Consider the following 20,254-nt stretch of genomic DNA (forward strand, 5'->3'; position numbering starts at 1 on the left):
TTTGGACTTTGGGGATAAAATGTTGTGGATGCGGTGGCCTGGATGTGTTTTTTAAAAACAACAACTTAGAATTTCGGTAGAATAACAACTTGGGGAGAATTTGGTCAAATTTGGCAACCATTATACTCTGCATTTTGAAAGTAGAAGACAATGTACATTTCACACTTTTTCAATATTTCAAAATATCCTATAAATATGAGTGAAATATAGATGGAGAATGGGAAGGGCGTAGTGTGACTCCCAGGGATTAATCAGACTCTGTTCCGAGTTTTTTTTTTGCGCATTCCTTTGTTCTTTATTTGCTCTTATACATATTACAATACAATATTTACAACACATCCTTTGGGTTCGTTATAGTGAGATTTGATACAATGTTCTGTATCTGCATTTGAAATGGGCTGCTCGATAAAAAAAGAAAAAAGTATACGAAAAATTCTATGAATGTGGAGATTTTTTGGAGCCAGCATCAAGTGAACACCAGTGGCACTGCACTTTTTCGGAAGCTTGGAAGCTCCCGGTAGCGTTGAGGTCAGACCCTCATGGTCCTGACAAGAGAACTAACAAAGGGATGCACGTGGACGTGGATCTGAGAAGAGAGAAGTAGAAAGACTTTCTTTTTTTGTTCCTTTAACGACAGATAACTGAGCGTCCCTCCCCGGTTGCCCTCCCTCTCCACCGCTGCGCCGCCTTGACGTCACCTAAACGCTGCAAATGCGAGATGCAAATGGCTTCGTTTAAACCGTGGGCACCGAGACGAGCGGCGCCATTAGCGGCATTGAACGATGAACGTGCTAGAGTTTTTCCACAGATGGGACGACGGGACAGCGAATCCTAATGAGTCTTTAAAAGGCTCAACACGAAGCTCCCAAAGGAGTTATTTATAAAGAAGAAAACTCAGCAGAATGGTAATGAATCCCCACATGGCGAGAAACAAACACGCACACGAATACGGTCAGACAAGAACACACACACACACACACACACACACACACACACACACACACACACACACACACTTTGAACAGTGACAAAGACGTTATTTGATCTAGAGATTCGGCGATTTTTACTTGCAGCTCACGCTCGTCAATGTACATAACACAGCTCCCCGTGTACGTCCGCAGCACACTTAAAACACATATATACACACACAAAACAACCGCACGCATGCACATGTTCATATGCACACACACACACACACACACACACACAGCGCGTCGTCTAGTGTAGCAAAGATATTGTTTGATGTACAGATTACTGCTTTTCCTTAAACACACACACGCATTAAAGAACCAACACTCTAACCTTAGATAACTGGATGTGAAGACTTGTTTATCATCCACAACACACACATGAACACAGAAACACATTCTCACACACGCGCACATGCGCACATGCGCACGCACCCACCCTCTACCCTAACAAGTGTGTGATTTGGTCCAGAGAGAAGGAAAACCAGGAAGCAGCAGTAAACCTTCAGGAGGAAGCCGGAATTTTATTTTGTTAGCTGCAGCATCTGGAGGGGTCTGTGGCGGGTGGGAGGTGTGAGACCTTGGGGGGGAGGTAAAGGTGACAGTTGAGCAGGTGGTCGTATGCTGCCCACGTTTCTTCTGTGCACTAATGCTGCAGGTTTACAAAGAGCCCGGTATCCTACGCGAGCTTTTGTGAAGCCAGTGGGTTTTGTCTTTCATGAAAGGCTGGCGACATTAACGTGATCACGCGGCGAGCGTTCAGCAACTTCAGCTCCCACGACGCCTGTGAAAGTTGCAAATGTTGCGTTATGCACACTTTCTCTTATCATTCAAAAGTCTTGATCTACAAATAATTCAAGAGTGTATAAATACATCACGGTATTGTTGGGGGCCAAACGAATGCTTTTCTTTGTTCATTGTTCTTTCAATGAAGGGTGTAACATTTTATGTAAATGCCTAAATACTTACACCAATGAGTATTTAAATATTTGGTTTCATTTTTTGGCGTTTGTCGGAATTTTTTACTTTTTCAATACCTGCAATACGCGCTCGTTTGATTGACGGTTCATTAAAAACATTGGGAAACGATGCATCTCTCCGCTGCATGTGTGCATTTTCAGATGTTCAGGAATAAGCCAATAAGACAGGGGTTGCTACCCTATAGCAAAGCGTCTGGATAGCTCGCAGCGAGGTGTAACAAGACAGTAACAAATAAACCTCAGTTATCTGAGGGGGGGGGGGTTGCTGCAGCGTCCTCAGCACCCCCACGTCCCTACTGACCTATGGCAGAGGCCACCTCTCTCGCTGTGGAATCTCCCCGGGACTAGCTGTGTCTCGCACGCACGGTGAATCAATCGAGAGTGGTCAGTGAAAGTTTTTCACACGCAATGATTTTTCAAATACTTCAGTGGACACGCTAATTATTCGTCTGTCTCTTTTTTTTTTTTTCTTCTTTTGACTTGAAAATTCATTTTGGGTGGAAGGGTGCGTAATGACGGGTCACATGAAGCACCTCAATGACCCCCCCCCAAGGCATCAGGCCTGTCGCTGCATGTTGAACTAAATAATGGTTTAAAAAAATGTGAAATAAGCACATATAATCACCGACTGACTTTAAAATATGTGGGCGATGGCACATTTATCATCCCACCGTTTTATCTTTGTGATGAATCGTTTCGTCGTGTGAAATAATGACAGCTTGTATTTCGTCTGCTAGTTAAGCGATAAATCACCTTTAAATTGGAATTAGTGGTTAAAAAACTAGTGGGAAAAAACAAACAAAACAAAAAAAAAAAACAGCCCCCCACACACACACACACACACACACACACACTCTTAAACCATCCTGTACACGCTTCTGGCACTTTCTGTTTTAGTACCAAAAAATTCTTCCGGGGCCCCGGCGGTAATATGTATAAACTTAAACCTTCAAAAATGCAAACGGAAAGAACCACGTCGCAGGCGGATTTCTCTTCCAAGGGAGTACTAATTTAGAGATGCGTCTCTTCGAGCTGAAAATGTGTAAAAACCGCAGCAAAACAAAATTTGCTGTTGTTCCGACTCGTGTGGCGGAGTTGGGAGCAGAAAAGCGGAGGGAAGCTGGTAGGAAATAAGTAAATCAACTGTACTTCCTGGTACAGGTTCAGCCGCATGCACTCGACTGACGAGTTTGACAACATCCGCGGTGAGCTCGGAGGACGTAGCGGAGACTCGGGGGGGGTCACCACTCGGCACTGTGACCCCATCAGGTGTAATACTGTAGCGCTGGTTGCTCTCTCACGGTTAATAATCATATTCTGTCAAAGCCAAACAATTATTTATTTTTTTTCATTTGAAACTGTCAATTTGTCACCACAGGAAAAACAGTTAGACACGGTGCTTGTTACTGAGCCTCGGTTCCATGTAAAACGGTTCCATGTATTTCCACCTGTCTTCAGGCTTTTGAGCCTCCAGTGTCATCCTTGGGTTTTTTTTGTTTTTTTTTCATAATTAGAAGCCACTGAGCTGCGGGGTTTTTTTTTCTGTCAAACAGGATTAAGAATGAAGACATGGAAAACATCTGCATGAATAACCAAAATATCCACCGTAAGCACCTACCGATTTCACTGTGAGACGACCCCTGAGCCCTCCACACAAGCACCAACACACACAGGCCTGCAGACAACTTGTCACATCCTGATTTATCAAAGCAACACTTCGCACTTGCATTGAAAACTCTTTCGACACGTCAGAGTCCTCTACTGCAGCCTTTCATCTTAATACCAGAGAAGATATTCAATATCGAAATCAAATTCAGGCTCAAATTTCGCACAAGGTTAGTATCATTCGAGTCTCTCTGCTTTCATCAACATACGGGTGGTCATTTGAACTGAAATGATGATTAATATCACAGATAATCCAGGATTAGAAATCACAGCACTGATCAGACAGGACTTATTTTATGACTTGGTTTCCTAGGAATCGTTCAAATATCTCAAAATGTACGACCACATCTTTCATTTCGACCTTCGTTCGTCCCAGGAAAGTTTCAGTTTCAGGCCTTCACATCGAAAACTTATTTTTCTCGCTTCCACTTTTTCATTATCTCGTTAATTCTCTGAAAATCAAAGAGCAAACATGTCATCCGCAACTTCGTGATCCTGCCTGGAGCTCAATCAGACAGCCCCGGATCTCTATTCCGCACCTCGATTTTCAGTCTCTCGCGCGGACGGGAATTTGACGTCTGCGAACGTGAAACGGAAAAAGTGATGTTCCGAGTCAAACAGAGACGATGGGCTTGTCCCGGGGTCCAAACAAAAGAAAAGCGTTTTATCCTTGGCTTTCACTGCCTGACCCTTTTTTTTTTTTTTTAACTTTTTTAACTTTTTGTTTTACTGCAGCAGACGATCGCCGTGACCGTTACACGGCGGTGAGGAGAGAGTCACAGAGGCTACGACTGAACGTATCTTTGACAGGAGGAGAGGGGTGAGAGGTGGAGAGACGGTAGAGGGGGAGGAAAGAGAGAAACCGGGGGATGGGACAGAGAGAGAAACGCCTCGTGCCTTCCCCCATGTGATCACAAGCTCGGCGGCACATATCGGTCCCTGCATTTCAGTTTCAGACATCTCATCCATCTTTTGAGGGCTTGTTATCTGTCGACCGCAACTGGTTTTTTTGGTTTTTTTTTTTGGAATACTCGAGTCAAATGAGAAAGAAAACAGCTCAAAAGTCCAATCACTTAGTGCAAAGAGAAACAGGCAAAAAAAGAACGAAAAAGGAAGAAAAAAACAGAAGATAGAAGTTACGGTGTATCAAGAAAGAAAAGAATCACGGGCAGACGAAAAGAGAAATAAAAGCGAGTAGTTTAATAGACTATAAAAGACGCTTTGTTAATTCTAAATCCTCAACAGCAGATCCTGTTGAAAATAGAGTTTTAAGACGAATGACTATTAGATCAGTGGTTCACAACCTGAGTGATGGCCAAGGGTTGTGCTTTCCCAAACCTTTGACCTCTGTGTTGTCTCTGGGTGACGTTTAAAGTACAAGCCATGGACAAGTCAGACAGATCCGCCTGGATAAAGGCGCAGTCATAAATACTGCAAAAATACAAATATTTGGGGATGTGCCTGGTGTGAGCAGGCCTCAACTGGTCCGAACCAGTTCGTAGAGGGATAGGATTTCTCGAGTCTTGAATGGCCTTGAACTGGTCGCCCTGCTGAGGGGACATGGACGGGTGCACTCCTGGACCCCGCGACATCACCGTTGAGGGTGGTTACAGGTGCAGCCGAGCACATTTCTGAGCACATCCAACCGCATTCGTCCGTAATGCCCCACGTGGTCAGAGGTGAACCGGTCCTGAAGCCGTCTTCCGGGGAGGGGCAGCAAAACGCTGCTTTTCACTTTTCACACCTCTCAGGTGTCTGACCAGGTAGGTACAAATGTTTCATGTGTTCGCGTTCATTTACAGTGGTTTGATTCTCATGGACATTCAATCTTACTACGGGAAGTTTTTTGTCATAAACGCCTGCGCAGGGTTGGTGTTCCCGTCAGACGGACTGTAAATATCAAAGGAACCCGCGGGGCGTCAAAAGAGTGAAGTGGATGGATGAAAGGACGGAGCAGCCAAAGTACGTGGAGGACAGTTCGGCCTCGACGGCGGCGCTATCGGGAAGGTCACATATTCACCCAAACCGATACATTTCTACCAGCGGGGGGGCGCGGACGCCCACACCGATTTTTTTTTGTGTCTCTGTGACATTCAGGTCAGGAGACACGCTCATTACAAGAATGAGAAGCTGAAGGGGAAGGTCACCGCCTCCGCAGAATCAGTGGGTCTCTCTCTCTCTTGGGAGTATGTGTGTGTTTTTCGATATCAGTTGGTCACAGACAAACAAACAACCAACAGACAGGTGAGAACATAATTTCTTGTTATTTGACACGGGACTAGAAAGCACAACGGCAAGTTTCTCAACGCAACTTTAATTTCAGGCTATTTTCTTATGTTATTATTCTCATGGAGACCTGACATCCCCCTTGTGAAATATATTTCTGCGACTTCTGCATTTATGAGATTATTTCATTTACTGTTGTTTATGTCCGGTAAGGAGCAGTGGCTGAGAAGAATAGATGCCGTGTAATGACCATTTTAGAAGAATGACATTAACCTTTGATCTTCGAGCCTTGTTTGACAGGTATAATGCTGTAGGTATAATAGGATCCGTTTATCCACTTTGTGAATTTGTTCTGGTTTCTCAAGTGGCTTTACAATGTAGATATGGTGAGACTGTACACAAACGCACTGAGGAATATTACAATTGTACGTATTAATAGGAAAGAAAGACCAACACATGACCTCAGTTTAGACTCAAAATAGCGTGTCCTCTATTTAATGAGATGTATATGCTGTTCACTGCTAAATAATATTTTCTGTCTGGTTCCATTACATTTAACTATACTAACAGACGACAAACACACTTCGGCAGTTTCTTCTGGGAACCAACAGTATATAAGATGAAGTTAATGTCCGTCATCTTGACTCAACCAATACAATAGGCTAAATTTGTCCCAGCGGCCAGCGACCCCGGTGACCCCCCCGAGGATAAACCAGTTCAGTGGATCCCACACTCATCGGGAAATGTGATTGACCGCTGTGGAAGGTCACACGCAGATGCGTATGTGTGTGTGTGTTTGTGTGTGTGTGAGAGAGACAGAGAGAGAGAGACAGAGAGAGATATTGTGTGCGTGTGTGCGTATAAAGGTCACATGGGGCCTCAGTGTATCGGTCGTCCCGGGGTAATGAGGTGCGAGGCGTCAACGGGGTCACGGTGGTCCTGTGGGGGGAGTCGCCCTCCTCACGGGTCAAGGTCAACTCAGTGACCTTTTAACTGTGTTGACCAGCAGCGTTAACTGCAGCACCGCTGCGGCTCGGTCACATGGATTTCCACCGCCGCTGACACGGCTGTACCGTCTTCGTCTTGTCCACCCGTGAACGGTACGACAAAGACTAGGAGGTTGCAGCCGTGTCAGCGGCTCCCTCAGGCTGTCGGAGAGTTTAATGCTCACATCAGCATGCTAACATGTTCACAATGACAATGCTACCATGTTTATGTTTAGCTGGTGCAATGTTTGTCGTGCTTACTGTGCTAGTTCACCACATTAGCACGCTAACCTTTGCTAATTGGCACAAAACACAAAGTAGAGCTGAGGCTGACGGGAAGATTTTTTTTTAGTTTTTGCATGTACTTGGCCATAAACCAAAGTTTGCCTGATGTCAGGCAAGGGAAACCAAACAGAAAAACATGTGAACAGTTACGGGACTGTCAAATTTCACCACAGTTATCCCTTGACATTGGTTTCTGAACAAACAGAAAAGTATATACCATTGTGGAATATTTCAAACCGTTTTCCCTCATGTGGAAGAATTGTGTTCTCTGAATTTTCAAACAATCTGGAGTCACAAAAATATGTCCCCAACTCTTCCCTGGGTTTATTTCCGCAGCACTTTAAAAAAAATAAAAAATATTTTTTTTGGCTTTTCTTCTTCCAGTCAAGTCGTTGGGATCCACGGTCTTTTCCAGTATCGTCCGCATCGCCCACGGGTATGAGCGCTTGTGGAGCTGGTCCCAGAATGTTTTCGGCCCCGGTCACAAGAAAATATGAGTTGTTTAGCACGACACCCATCTCAGCCTTGAATGTTACTCCACAACGCAACATTTTGGGTTTGCAAACATTCTGATTTTCTGCACCGGGACTCAAGCTGCTATTATTAACATGCACATATTGACAAGAGACCCAACCTCTGTTACTGTGTGCATGTAGAAATGTATGTGTGCACATGTATACAGTAGTTGTTTCAGCAAATGATTGTGTGTGTGTGTTTGCGTGTGTGTGTGTGTGTGTGTGTGTGCGTGTGCATGTGCGTGTGTGTGTGCTTGACTGCCAATGAGCCCATGTGCATACGAATGGCAGGGGGGATCCGCTTCCTGAATATAGAGCGCATCACGAACGTCTCATTGCTATTCATGTGAACGAGCCTCCTGGAATCAAACAGCAGCCAAAAGCATATTTGCACAGAGTTAAAATGCACGTTGTAGTGGAACAGAAATCTGCCAGAGTTTCATCCGAAATCGAAGTCTGCCTCACTCCATCAAGACGCCCACTGTTTACAGTCCTACTGCAGAAAGATGCGGAGAGATGTTCCCACCATCCTTACATAGCACTTTTTAGCGTGGAGCACTTCGCCCCTCCGGCTTGTTCATTCCACTAATTTTACTTTACTTTCTTTTCTTTTTTTTAAAAACTTGAGCTAGAGAATTGATTAAACACATCAAAAGCTAAAACTCGGCTCAAACTCCCAAAGTTGCTGTCATGCACTTGTTTAAGTCGTTTATTGACTCCGAGCGCCTTTCAGTCTTTAACACACATTCTGAAAATAGTTAATCGAGGATTTTAAGAAAAGATCTGTTCACATTTTCTTGGTGGCAGACATTTAAAAAAGCTCCCTGACATGTGATGTACACGTGTTTAGACCTGCCTGGGTAAACATCTCAAGTACTATTGTGTCATATCAGTCAGAGATTAGCAATAGATTCATTAATTTACCGAAAAATACTTGATTATTGCTACTTTTGGAGTTTTCGGAGTGTTAGTTAGTTATTAGGCTTCCAGAGACACAGTGTCCATGCCTGGGTAAAGTCAAGTCAAGGAATTTATAGAGCACATTCAAAAACGACCAAAATGCTCTACAGAGGGGTGAGCTTATTTGATTTGATAATTACAACAGGGCACGGACATAATTAAGAGGATATGAGTGAATTAGTGTTGAGCTTAACCAGCCCAATTACAGGCCTAACCCCAGGCCTCAACCTAATTCTTCGTTCTTCAGATTATTTTTTATTTTAAAAAAGGGTCTCGATGATTAATAATTGGGACCTTTAATAACAATAATAATGATAATAATAAAAGGTCCCAGGCCAGAATCAAACTGGGGCCATGGCGATTGTACGGTCCATGTCCCAACCTAAATCAAATTCTAACCTGAGCCCTTAAACCAGGTCTCAGTCCTCTGAAGACGACGAGAGGGACCGGACAAAATGTCTTGACCTCCCAAAGATGTCCTCGCTCTCAGTGTCTAAAAGTCGGTGTCCACACAAAGACAGAAACAGAACAGCACAGACACACACACACACACACACACACAGCGCCTGGAGATTCTTAAGATCAAATCCCTTGCGGCAGGAAGGTCGAGTGAATGAAACAATTCTTCCACGGGGGCCATTGAGCAAGGCGGCGAAACCCTCAGCTGCCCAGTGACCAGCCGCGGTGACACGCTTGTCTATACGCTGACTGAGAGCCGGCGACGCCCCAAACTGCCGTGTGAAACTCCTCATCACTCCCTTCCCTGCAGAGCCCCACGACGACCGGCTCCCTGTGTTTCCTTCCCTCTGCCCTTCCCTTCCTTTCCTCCTGTCCTCATCCTCTCGCCTGTCGTGCTCACACCGATACAATAAGTGCGTTCTGTGCTTGTTGGAACATCTGAGTTGACTAGGCGCTAGATTTCTGACGGCATCGCATGCTGTATTCTATTATTTACAGCGTGTGCTGTGAGCCAACAATGCGTTGGTGGATTTTTTATTCATTTATTTACTTATTTTACACCTTTTTGCTCAGAAGGTGACTTGTTTTCACTGAACCCAAGGGCGACTTCAAGGAAAAACCGCATCAAAAACAGAATTCCAACATAAGACCAAAACCTCCTCTGAAATACAGTACGGCTTTCGTGTTGTTTTCTTCAACCCCGGTCCTACATCTTCTTAATTCATCCTATAGCATCATTTTGTAAATAACAATAACAATAAAGGTAATAATAATAATAATAATAATAGTACATGCAACAAACACAACACACAACCATCAGTGGAAACCTTGTGCAAAGCGTTTTTGTCTGCAAGTGCTGTAAAGATTATAATGTTTGTACACACATGAATGAACTTAAACATTTTCAACCCAACTCAAGAAGAGTCCCCAACCAGGTCGCACTGCATTGTCCTTTTCTTAATACGTGGCAGATGACTACCAGAATATACATCAGGTACAGATAAGAACAACTGTCTAATGCTAGAATCCTGTATGCGCCCACCTCATCTGAATGTGTGTCATATTTGCATAGAAATATCCAGTAGCCACAGTATATATATATACGTTGTGTGATACAGGATCTCTTGTGTCATTTGCTAATTTTCTTGAGTGTCAAGTGGCTCATTAATTCCTTAATCTGTAGTTTTTCAGTAATCACCTTGTTCTGCCTTTTGCTGCTCCTCAGGACGCAGGAGATGTTTTTTATTTTTTGTTTTTTTTACCATCAGTAGCACAATTATTCACTGCCCGTCGTCATAGGAAGAGCTGCTCTTTTGTCGTTTTCTTCCCAGGATCGGCGATAAGGAAACAAGTTCATGTTTAAATGTCCGTTCCCTCTGTGAGTCCATCGCCCACCCACCCCCCCTCACTCCCTGGACCGCCTGAGGACGGCAGTTAACCAGGGAGTTGAAGGGGGTTCTGTGTTGCACGCTGCCCCCTTGTGGTTACACTACCAGATAGTCGATGCTGATGGAAAGTGAAGAGAGGGAAAATCCGGGGGAAAAGCTCCTTTTCTGTAGCTTAAGCAGATTCACACTAACGACGAGCACCAGCAACCTCCCAGTCACCAGCACACGTCTCTAAAGAGTATATTCATCAGCAGCTCGTTGCATGGGATCATTTACAAAGAAAGTCATTACAAGCAAGAACATTAACAAAAAACAACTCTTAACCAGGAAGACGATACTTTTTTGTTTTTATATTTGTTTATTTACTTTACAAGCGGTAGAAATTGGCTTCTATTTCTGTTACCTGGAGGTTTCCGAAGGGAAGTTTATTCTGAACCTGGATTTGGGCATTTGCTTGCTACCACCTTTGTCCGTTTCTTCATCCGTAAAAACCCGATCTGGGTAAGATGGGGAATCCCGGCTGAAGCTGAGGGGGGACGAGTGTGGCAGCCTGAGAGACCTGTCGATCGATCGGGGCAATCGCGTCCCGACATATACTTCCCATTAAGTCTTTGACATCCCCTTAATGGAACAATAATTTTCTAAATTGCCTCCAAGATTCAAATTTTTTAAAAAAAAGTCAAATTAGCCTTAGAAAGTCTTGTTTTTCTTTGAGAGAGAAAAAAAAAGAGGTTTCTTCCAGGAAACGTAATGGTTTGATTTCACTACAGTTTCCTTGGAGCTGTTATCTAGCAGCGATGAGAGGACTTGTTCCTTCGGGGCGTGCTACACGATGTCCTTTGTCGTCCAGCCTTGGTGGTCTGTGCCCGATCGCAAATAGCCGTGGGTAAGGGTAAAGCCGGTTGGCGCTTGTGTTTGGCACATTTGGAGGAACACATATAGGCAGTGCAGAAAAAAATCTTCCCCGCACAGAAATGCGTCACACACATTTAGAAACACAGTCCTTCATTATTTGTGAAGACGTGAGACAGCACCGTGGTGTTGTGTCTAGTTTTCCTGCTCGGGTTTATATATTGTTTTTTCAAGAAAAAGACCAACTTCCAATACATCCAGGTTCTGCTGGACCCAGGTTCTCGGCCCTGTGTAGCCCAACTGTGAGGACAGACAATTCAGACAGGCTTTTCTAGGCTTTTAAACCGGCAGCCCAGCCGGTTGCGTGTTCGCGTGCGTTTCTGTGTGTAATTGTGCCGTGTGCGTGCCGATGCCTCTGTACATCATTACACGGCGGAACTTACTGCTCTTTTGGATTCTCTTTCCTACTCAAATCGCCCCATCACAAATGCACAGAAACCTCTTTTTCTCCCGACACATTTCATGGAAGTTGAGACAGCTGCGGCTATAAAATACACTGTAGACCAGGGGACAACCCACTCACACACACTCTATTTTATGTTCCCGTGAAAGAAAACACATGGTGGCAGTTCCTCTAGAGTACAATGCAAGTAGTCACAACTTATACAAGCATTCAAGAAACCATCTGTCTCTACCACTCTAACACCCACCACTACCGTGGATATGTGCAGTAAACAGTAAATGACACCGTGTTATTACCACTGTTATCTCTGAACCCCTTCGGGGACTTTGTGATTCCCGTTGCTACCCGTGTGTTAACTGCACCGACCGGATGCACGCTGCACGCTAGGAGGTCTCCACGCAGACCCCTGAGACCAGACGTGATCGTCGCCCGAGGGACCCGACCGTTCAGAAGAACAGTCCGCGCCCCCACAAGGAGAAAAGTCAAGCGCGCATGTCGCGATAAAATCAACGGTAACGCTGACTGTCGGGTGTCTGCGCAGCCTGACTTGGTGCCGTACGATATATCGTGTCTGACAGCCAGACTTTCGGCCTCTTTGCAGCCCGAGCGGCTGGTAGCGCAGATATCGGGACATGAGACGCTCCGACTTACTACTGACCACAACTCACGTGCGTGCTGTACCAGTCTTTAGAAATATTGAGCGTGGAGGATTGACTTCCTGGGACGATCTCCCTCTCAGTAACGCAGCACTACAGTAAAACATGATCTCTGCCTCACCCTCACGCTCAGTGTCTGTCTGTGTTGATGATTTATAGCAGAGAAGCTCAACTCTTTTTTTTTTTCTTTTTCTTCCTCTGTGGCACCTGAAAACAAAAGCGAGTACAACTTCTGACCCCTGACGTGATGCGCATGCGAAGAAAATAGCCTCTTCTTCTACATTTACACTGATTATTGTTAACAATGTGCACTGTCGCTGTCAAATCAACACCTTTTGAAAAACAAATGAGTATAAATAACAGCTTTACAATCATCCACAAAGACTGTCGGTCCGAACATGCAGTATATTCCCCCTGTAAATGTCCTTGAGAAGACATTCACAGGGGGAATATTGGGGATTTTTATTGGACTGGATATAAAAAAAAAAAAACACCTGAAGAAGATGATCTTGAGCCAAACTATAAAACCTGACCTCGCGGGTTTCGTTTCCGCTCTCTGTCTCTTGAACAAGCAGACACTCTTTACTTTCCCAGTATCTGTATTTCACAGACAGCGACATTCAGCGGGAGGCAGGGTTCGAAACTGGTCCCAAATGAGCATGACATTTCCACCAAACGTGACAGGTCGAGTCGGGTTAAAGATTTATTCCGGGATGCTCACGGCCCCGAACTTGTCTTCAGCTGGAAATCTGTCGAAGTCGGTGGTAAATCAACTGAGAAGAGAAACGTTTGAGCCCAACACGTTTAAATGTGACACCAGTCGGCTGATGAGGGAGCATCGGCTCAGTATCAGCCACTGTTACAGAACCGGGGCTCAGTGAAAGCTGTGCAGTTTCTTTGCTTCATCCACTGATTTCAGCGGTTGTCATAGCGATGGAGGCTTTTCCAAATTTTCATACTTGAGATTACCTTGGTTCTCTATTCTTTCCCGACTGCCGGATACTTTCCCCCTCTCCCTCTCTCTTTCTCTTTCTTCCTCCTCCTCCTCTCTCACACAGGCGCAAGAGATTACTTGCAACGACACAAACAAAAAACCCGCACGCCTGCTAACATTAGCGCACAACGGAGCGCGTGGCCTTCCTCTCCCTCAAGAGCACTTGACATAAAACGTACGGTCGACACTCATAAAAATATCCATCATCAAAAATACCAAAGCACCAACATTGCAAGCAGCCAACAGGAAGCTGAAGAAAGCTGCAGCGCCACTGGGAACTGAGGCACCCCAAGTGTTCTTTTCACCCCAACGTGAGTCACACCAAAGCTTGAGCTGCAAACTTTTGCCGCACTGAGATATTTCCGGCTTCAAAATCATACGTGTGTGTTGCCTCTGAACAAACAACGCACCGTTTCATTGTCAAGTAAAGCTACGGAAATCTATTTCGTGTCAGTGTGTTGTCTCGGTGTACGATTGTGTGTATATAAAGCTTTTGATGTGTCGTTTTTTTTTTTTTTTTTTTTTTACCAAGTTCCACTGAAAAATACCTCGACTCGTCTTACACGACGGAGCCGCTCAACCTCGCGTCGTTGCAGAAACAGTGTTTGTTGCCGTTCGCGGTTCGTTCGCGGCCGTCGTGGCGAAAAGTGAAGGAAAGGACGCTGAGAAAGCTCATTTTAAGAACTGTTAAATTCCTGTGGTTTCAGTCTTTGCATGGTATTTTTAATCATCGCATTTTCCCTTAGATTTTTAACTTCAAAATAAAGGCTGTATCTCTATGAGAGACAGAAAACAACTAACATGTCGTCTTTTATGTCCAGTGGCAACTGTCCCTCTATTTTCCCCCCGTAACCACTTGATTCTTATTCAACGCCAGGCTTTTGTAGCCTTGACTTGTCACATAAAAATTACAAAAACATATTTATCAGCATAAACATTATACAGTCCACACAGATTAATCTCAACAGATGAAGCATTAGAATTTAATTACGAGGAACATGATGCCGCGTCGCACTGAACGTTCTCGTCTTCTGAATACATTAACACACACACACACACACACACACACACACAGAAAGAGAGAGAGAGAGAGAGTTGTGTTTCCATCACTTCAGATGGAAATGAGACTTTCCTTAAGTCTCACTTCCTGGAAACTGGCCCTAACCCAAAACCTAACCACTGCCTGTCTAACCCCAACACTTAGCCCAACACTCAGCCCAACACTCAGCCCAACACTCAGCCCAACACTCAGCCCAACACTCAGCCCAACACTCAGCCCAACACTCAGCCCAACACTCAGCCCAACACTCAGCCCAACACTCAGCCCAACACTCAGCCTAACCTCAGCCCAACACTCAGCCCAACACTCAGCCTAACCGCAGCCTAACCTCAGCCTAACCTCACCTCGCCCTAAACCTTAAACTAAGTCTTCACCCTAAAATTTAATGATTTACATCATGGGGACTTGCTTTTTGTCCCCGAAAGGAAGTGCAGTCCCCACTACATGAATAATATAAGCACACGTGCACACACAGTAAAAATGTGTGGTGAAGAGTGTTCACGATTGAGATTATATACTCCCTGTGCACACACAGCTTTTCCATGGCAACACACTGAGCATATAATACACATGAACATAATATACTCAACTTACTCTCTGACGTCACAATCCAGCTCCTCTATTTCTATGCATTTCTCTCAAACTTTCCACCTCTGAAAAACAGCTTCTGTGGATTTGTCTGAATCTGCAGACGTGTTTTCAAAACCCACACAGAGGGCCTTGAGAGTGCAGTTATGTTAATCTTTCTCTTTGCCCTGAGAAAACCGAATACCGCTTGAAACACAAGCTCCCTACCCTGGATAAAGCCTCGCTCAAAGGCTGCAAACAATAAAAAATAAGGAGAGGGGTAGAGAGGAGGCATCAGGAACAGACAGCGTATGAGTGAATGACGAAGAGAGAGTCTGAAAAAAGAAACATGGCAAAGTGCAAGGGAGAAGGCAAGCACGAGACAAATAAATGCAGAGGAGGAGAGATGCAGTGCAAAGTTTGGAGAGAGAAAAGGAATTAAAGAAGAACGACTGTGATGAAACAAAAGCTTCGATTTTAAACTGTAAGTTGTTGCATTCTTTCAAAAGAAAAGCTTTCACTTGTCATAAGAACAAAAATTTAAATCAACCTCTTAAAACTTGGTTACTGAGGGTCTTTCCCCCCCTTTTAAGCATCTGAAGAGAAATTTTAAAAAGTGCCTCCCCGGGGAAAAACACGCTGCTGCTCCGCCGCCGTCACAGTTCAGTCGCGGACTAGAAGCCAAACAGCAGAGTCAGCCAAATCAGAGACGTTATAAAGAGAAGAGACAGGCCACTTTGAGTGGGAAAGTCTGTAACGCCAACGATGGCGGTTGTATGACACACTTCCCGCCCCTTCCTCCCAAAAGCCAATCATCTGCTGTATAACGGCCGAACGGGAAACGCATCAGGCCAAATCGTGTTGTTGCACCGACGCAAGCGACACCTTGCGCGTGCGTATTAGTCGTATAACCTGTGGGTGAAAAAGGTGCTTTAAACGTAATTTTGGGGCGAAGTCAACAAACTTCTTAAGTGGTTTCTGCCAGATTTGACTGGTGATTCTATACATGCCTTTTTTACATCCTGGTGAAAGTCAAGTCATGGCTCCCCCCCCATTTAGATAGGGGCCTGGTCTTGTCAGCCCGAAATAGGCGCCCGACGGCGTAGCAAAGACGGCTGCCGAGTGGCGAGACTTGCCTACAAGGACTCGGATCATATTAAACAACATATGTTTGTCATGCAACAGCTGCAGCTCGATTCTCTAGATAATAAAATGGAAGTCAAGGCTGATTTGTACATAAATAAACAACGATTTACGAGGATTCACTGGTGCTAATGCAAGCTAAGGAAATCAAATGTCACATTAAACACAAGTGAGTTGTCTACTTCTTCTGGATAAACAATGCTGAACATTTTCTTAACACTTGATAACAAATCAGCCTTGTCTGGTGTCTACACAGCGCACATGACAGCCTACCCTTATTTTGAAAATATCAGCATTATAACGACATCTGCGCTCAGATTTAAATACCTTAAATACCCACAATACAGTTGTCAATACAGTCGTCTTATACTGACGATTCAGAAACGCAAGATTACGACGTTTCACTTAGAAAAGCTGTCAGTATTACGTAAACAAGTTAGTGGAAACCAAAGCAGATAACTGCCCTAAACTTCAAACCTACAGCGCATGAAGTTAAAGCGATTTAGTCTTAGACACTCAACTCCTACACTTTCCCACAATGCCTCATTCACACCATATGGGAAGAAGGGGTAAAGATGGGAAAGATTCCCTTGCGAGCATTCGCGTCATCAGGACGCTCTGTACGATTACAGAGTTGGTTGTGTGAGGGTTTAGGTGCCGCGCATTGACAATATAACAGCACATCCATCAAATTTGGGTTCACCTACATTAAATGGAGGTCTTTGGCTGACGCGAGGTGCCTGTATTTGTTTGGTATTTCAGGCACTGACGAATTACCGATGGCCAAGTCGGACACATCTGAGCTTTCAGAAAAAATCCAACATTCCCAGTGGGAATTGAGAATTGGTTACTGACGTGGACGCTCATTTTTTCTTTCTGCACTGAACAGACAAGAGTCCTAAAACTCCAGTGAAGCCACTTTGGGAACCACTGGGTCACCCCCATCACTGCTGTGTAGTGGTTGGCTTGTCTTCTCTCCTCAGTCCCCTTGGTTATTAAAGTTATTGTTTGCTTCAGCCATCTCAGAATTACACCTGCTAAGATTCCAAGTGTTTGTTTCTTGTGGAGGCGCTGTTCGAATTCAAGAGGTACGGTCCTCTTACTAACCAGAAAAAAATACCTTATTCGTATTTAACGCCGTAGGTTGGGCAGCTGGCGCTCAATCATCAAAACCCAATGACCATAAACAGATTTTTTTTTTTTTTTTTAAATCTTTAACTTCATCATTTGGAACTAAGATTTGTTGGCATGATCAAAAACTCTCTGCCTGTTCTGTGCAGTCAGCAGTGCGTCTATTCAACAGATCCACGGTTCAAGGTGGAATTGGAAATAAGGCTTTATATAACAGTCTGCGATTCTAATCTTTGTCCCGCAGCTAAAGCCGAACAGAACAGGTCATGACTTCATTTTCCCAGAAGTTACTACGATGATCCTCCCTGACACATTTCTGAGATGATTTTAATATTTGACTCACACACAGTGTGTGTTAGGCAGATTGAGATGATGCCTGGTGGATTAACAGTCCCGTGGTGGATGTGGATTACAGCTGGTCGTGTGTGTGTGTGTGTGTGTGTGTGTGTGTGTGTGTGTGTGTGTGTGTGTGTGTGTGTGTGTGTGTGTGTGTGTGATGAGAGTAAGTCTAGAACCGTTTTTCATTTAGAGCCGATGTTATGCAACGACTGTCAGGTCCCATTTTTAACACAGACAAAATTAAAGATACTAAAATTAATTGTATTTCCTTTTGAGAACATGTTCATCAACGGAATTGGACAGAAAGGTCACATTATTACACAACATCATGCAACACACCTAATCCGTTTATTTCCTCTGTTGTGTTATACCCATTCATCCACAGTCGGGTACGTAAGTATTCGGACGGTGGCACGATTTTCGTCATTTTGCCTCTGTGCACCACCACCACAGCGGATCTGAAACGAAGCCGCCGACACGTGGTTGAAGTTCAGACTTTGAGCTTTAAATCGAGGGGTTTAACAAAAACATTGCACTAACAAACAGTTTAGAAACTACAGCCATTTTTACACATTTTATACAGCCCCTCTGTCGTTCTTGACCCGACAGAGAGGCGTTGACCCAGGAATGCACAGAAAATAATGAAAAAGGCCATTTCAGTACCCTAACACATCGTAGAGTTTGTTCTCACACAGCACACTTCTGTCAGCTAGCCAAACCTAAGCAGAGATACTGTAAAAAAAAAAAGAAGAAGAAGAAAAAAAAGTATGTGTTTAAAGGATACTGTTGTTTCGGGGGCATCCTCCTGTTTCTTAAGGAACGTCAGACAAGCTCACTGATGCCTCTCCTCTACCTCCACAGCAGGTATCAGCGCTTCTAGCACGTGAAAGCCGGTCGTACACAGGAGCCCGTCTGATGTGGTCACTGACATAACAAGGCAGTTGGAGGCCTACGGGTTGACCCAGACCGCAAACCATGGCCCGTCCCACCAGCCCTACATCCAACCAACTCACCGTGGCCGCCCTTCTTTCCCTACCAATATCAAGAGCTGTTACAGTGAGAGAAATGTTTCCAAACCATGCAGTGTTGACCAAGAAAACTTTCCAGATTAATAGCAAAGATTTCAAAAAAGTCAGGAAAAAACGATCCTAGTTTCGGTTACGGAACAAATACGTCTTTTTCCTCCTTTTTCCTACTTTTTTCAACATCTCAGGACCCTCAAGTTCGTTCTTGAGTCTTTGGGGAGACCTGACTCTCAAGTCTGAAACACACGTCTTAGAGAATATCAGTCTCTGAGATGCCACCGAGTCAGCGGACCAGCGGAGTCAGTAGGAGTCATCCTCTGCGGACCATAATTGTCTCTACAAAACTGACGATAATTTGACATCATAACCTGATAATTCATCGAGGAGCTGCTGAGAGATTTCAGTCTGGTCCAAAGCGGTGGGTCGGGCCACATCGCCATCCCCTAGAGCCTGGAGGTCATTTCATGCATCATTAAGGTTCTAGTCTTATGTTACCAACGACCGTTCACTCACTGAAGCATTCTGGTCTCAAAAATGACGAACAACGCCCACCACTTGTCTGACTCAAAAAAAGGACCCGCAGGGATTTTCAGTACTCTAACAGATCAATTCATCAATCATGTCAGCAGTTGCTCAATGCACAGTTATATGACACAGGGACAGTCCCTGAGGAAACCATCCGAGAGGGGACAAAGAAAAGAAAAAAAAAAATTGAGCTTTTTCTGTGAAGCCCAGTTATTTCACAGCAGATTTATCCATCAATCCATGCAGAGCTGAAAACAAGTGAACAGTCCTCAGGCACAGGCACGGAAGTACAGAACAGGTGCAGTGTGTGTGTGTGTGTGTGTGTGTGTGTGTGTGTGTGTGTGTGTGTGTGTGTGTGTGGCACAGTGTGTGGCACAGCGTGTGGCACACTGACCCACATACGAGCAACATTAGAGTGCCAGCCGTTTCTTGCCAGAGACCGCACCGCATGCGCCGAGACTTACGGCGAGTGGTGCCTGGCAGGACTCTGTGCAAATGTCGTAGAGAGATTCCCGCTACGGCAACGACACAGCGGCAGGACGGGAGGTGGAAAAAAAACCCCGCGAAGTAAGACAAGGTCATTACGAACTCATTATGAGCACCGGAGATAAAGCGTGAGCCGACGTTTTAGGAACATTACGCCGGTTTTTCCGCGAGCGTAAAGACGCGTGGTAATGCGCATTAATCCGCCGCCCGCGGCAAAATGCCGGATGGAAAATCTGGTCACTGCACGAAACGGCGGGTGTGCGGAGAGCCGAGCTCCGTGGCGGCGGCATTTCAAAAAAAAAAAAACCCCGGAGCCGCGGGGATCACGGCCGATGAAGTGCTCCGCAGCCGAACAGCTGTCAATCATAGCGATGGGCAAAGCCTCAGCCTCCTGTTGCCATAGAGAATTCACGGCGTGAAGACGCAGCCTGAACCCTGTTGTTTGTTTTTTGGGGGGGGGGTTTTTTTTTTTTTTTAATTATCTATGAATTAAAGCTGAGTGCTGGTGATAGATTTGAGTATTATGAGATGATACATTCATTTAAAAAAAACCACCGGAGGTCTGTGTGTAATTTAAGAGC

At 44.8% G+C, this 20,254-nt stretch overlaps 1 long non-coding RNA gene across 1 annotated transcript in view; it reads right to left on the reverse strand.

Annotated features, from left to right (window-relative positions):
* Positions 1 to 20,254, reverse strand: part of LOC120805085 — an 83,137-nt gene that overhangs the window by 62,495 nt on the left and 388 nt on the right. The gene's annotated exons all lie outside the window — the stretch shown is intronic.

This window comes from Xiphias gladius, chromosome 19, assembly GCF_016859285.1.
Source record: "Xiphias gladius isolate SHS-SW01 ecotype Sanya breed wild chromosome 19, ASM1685928v1, whole genome shotgun sequence".
NCBI lineage: Eukaryota > Metazoa > Chordata > Actinopteri > Istiophoriformes > Xiphiidae > Xiphias > Xiphias gladius.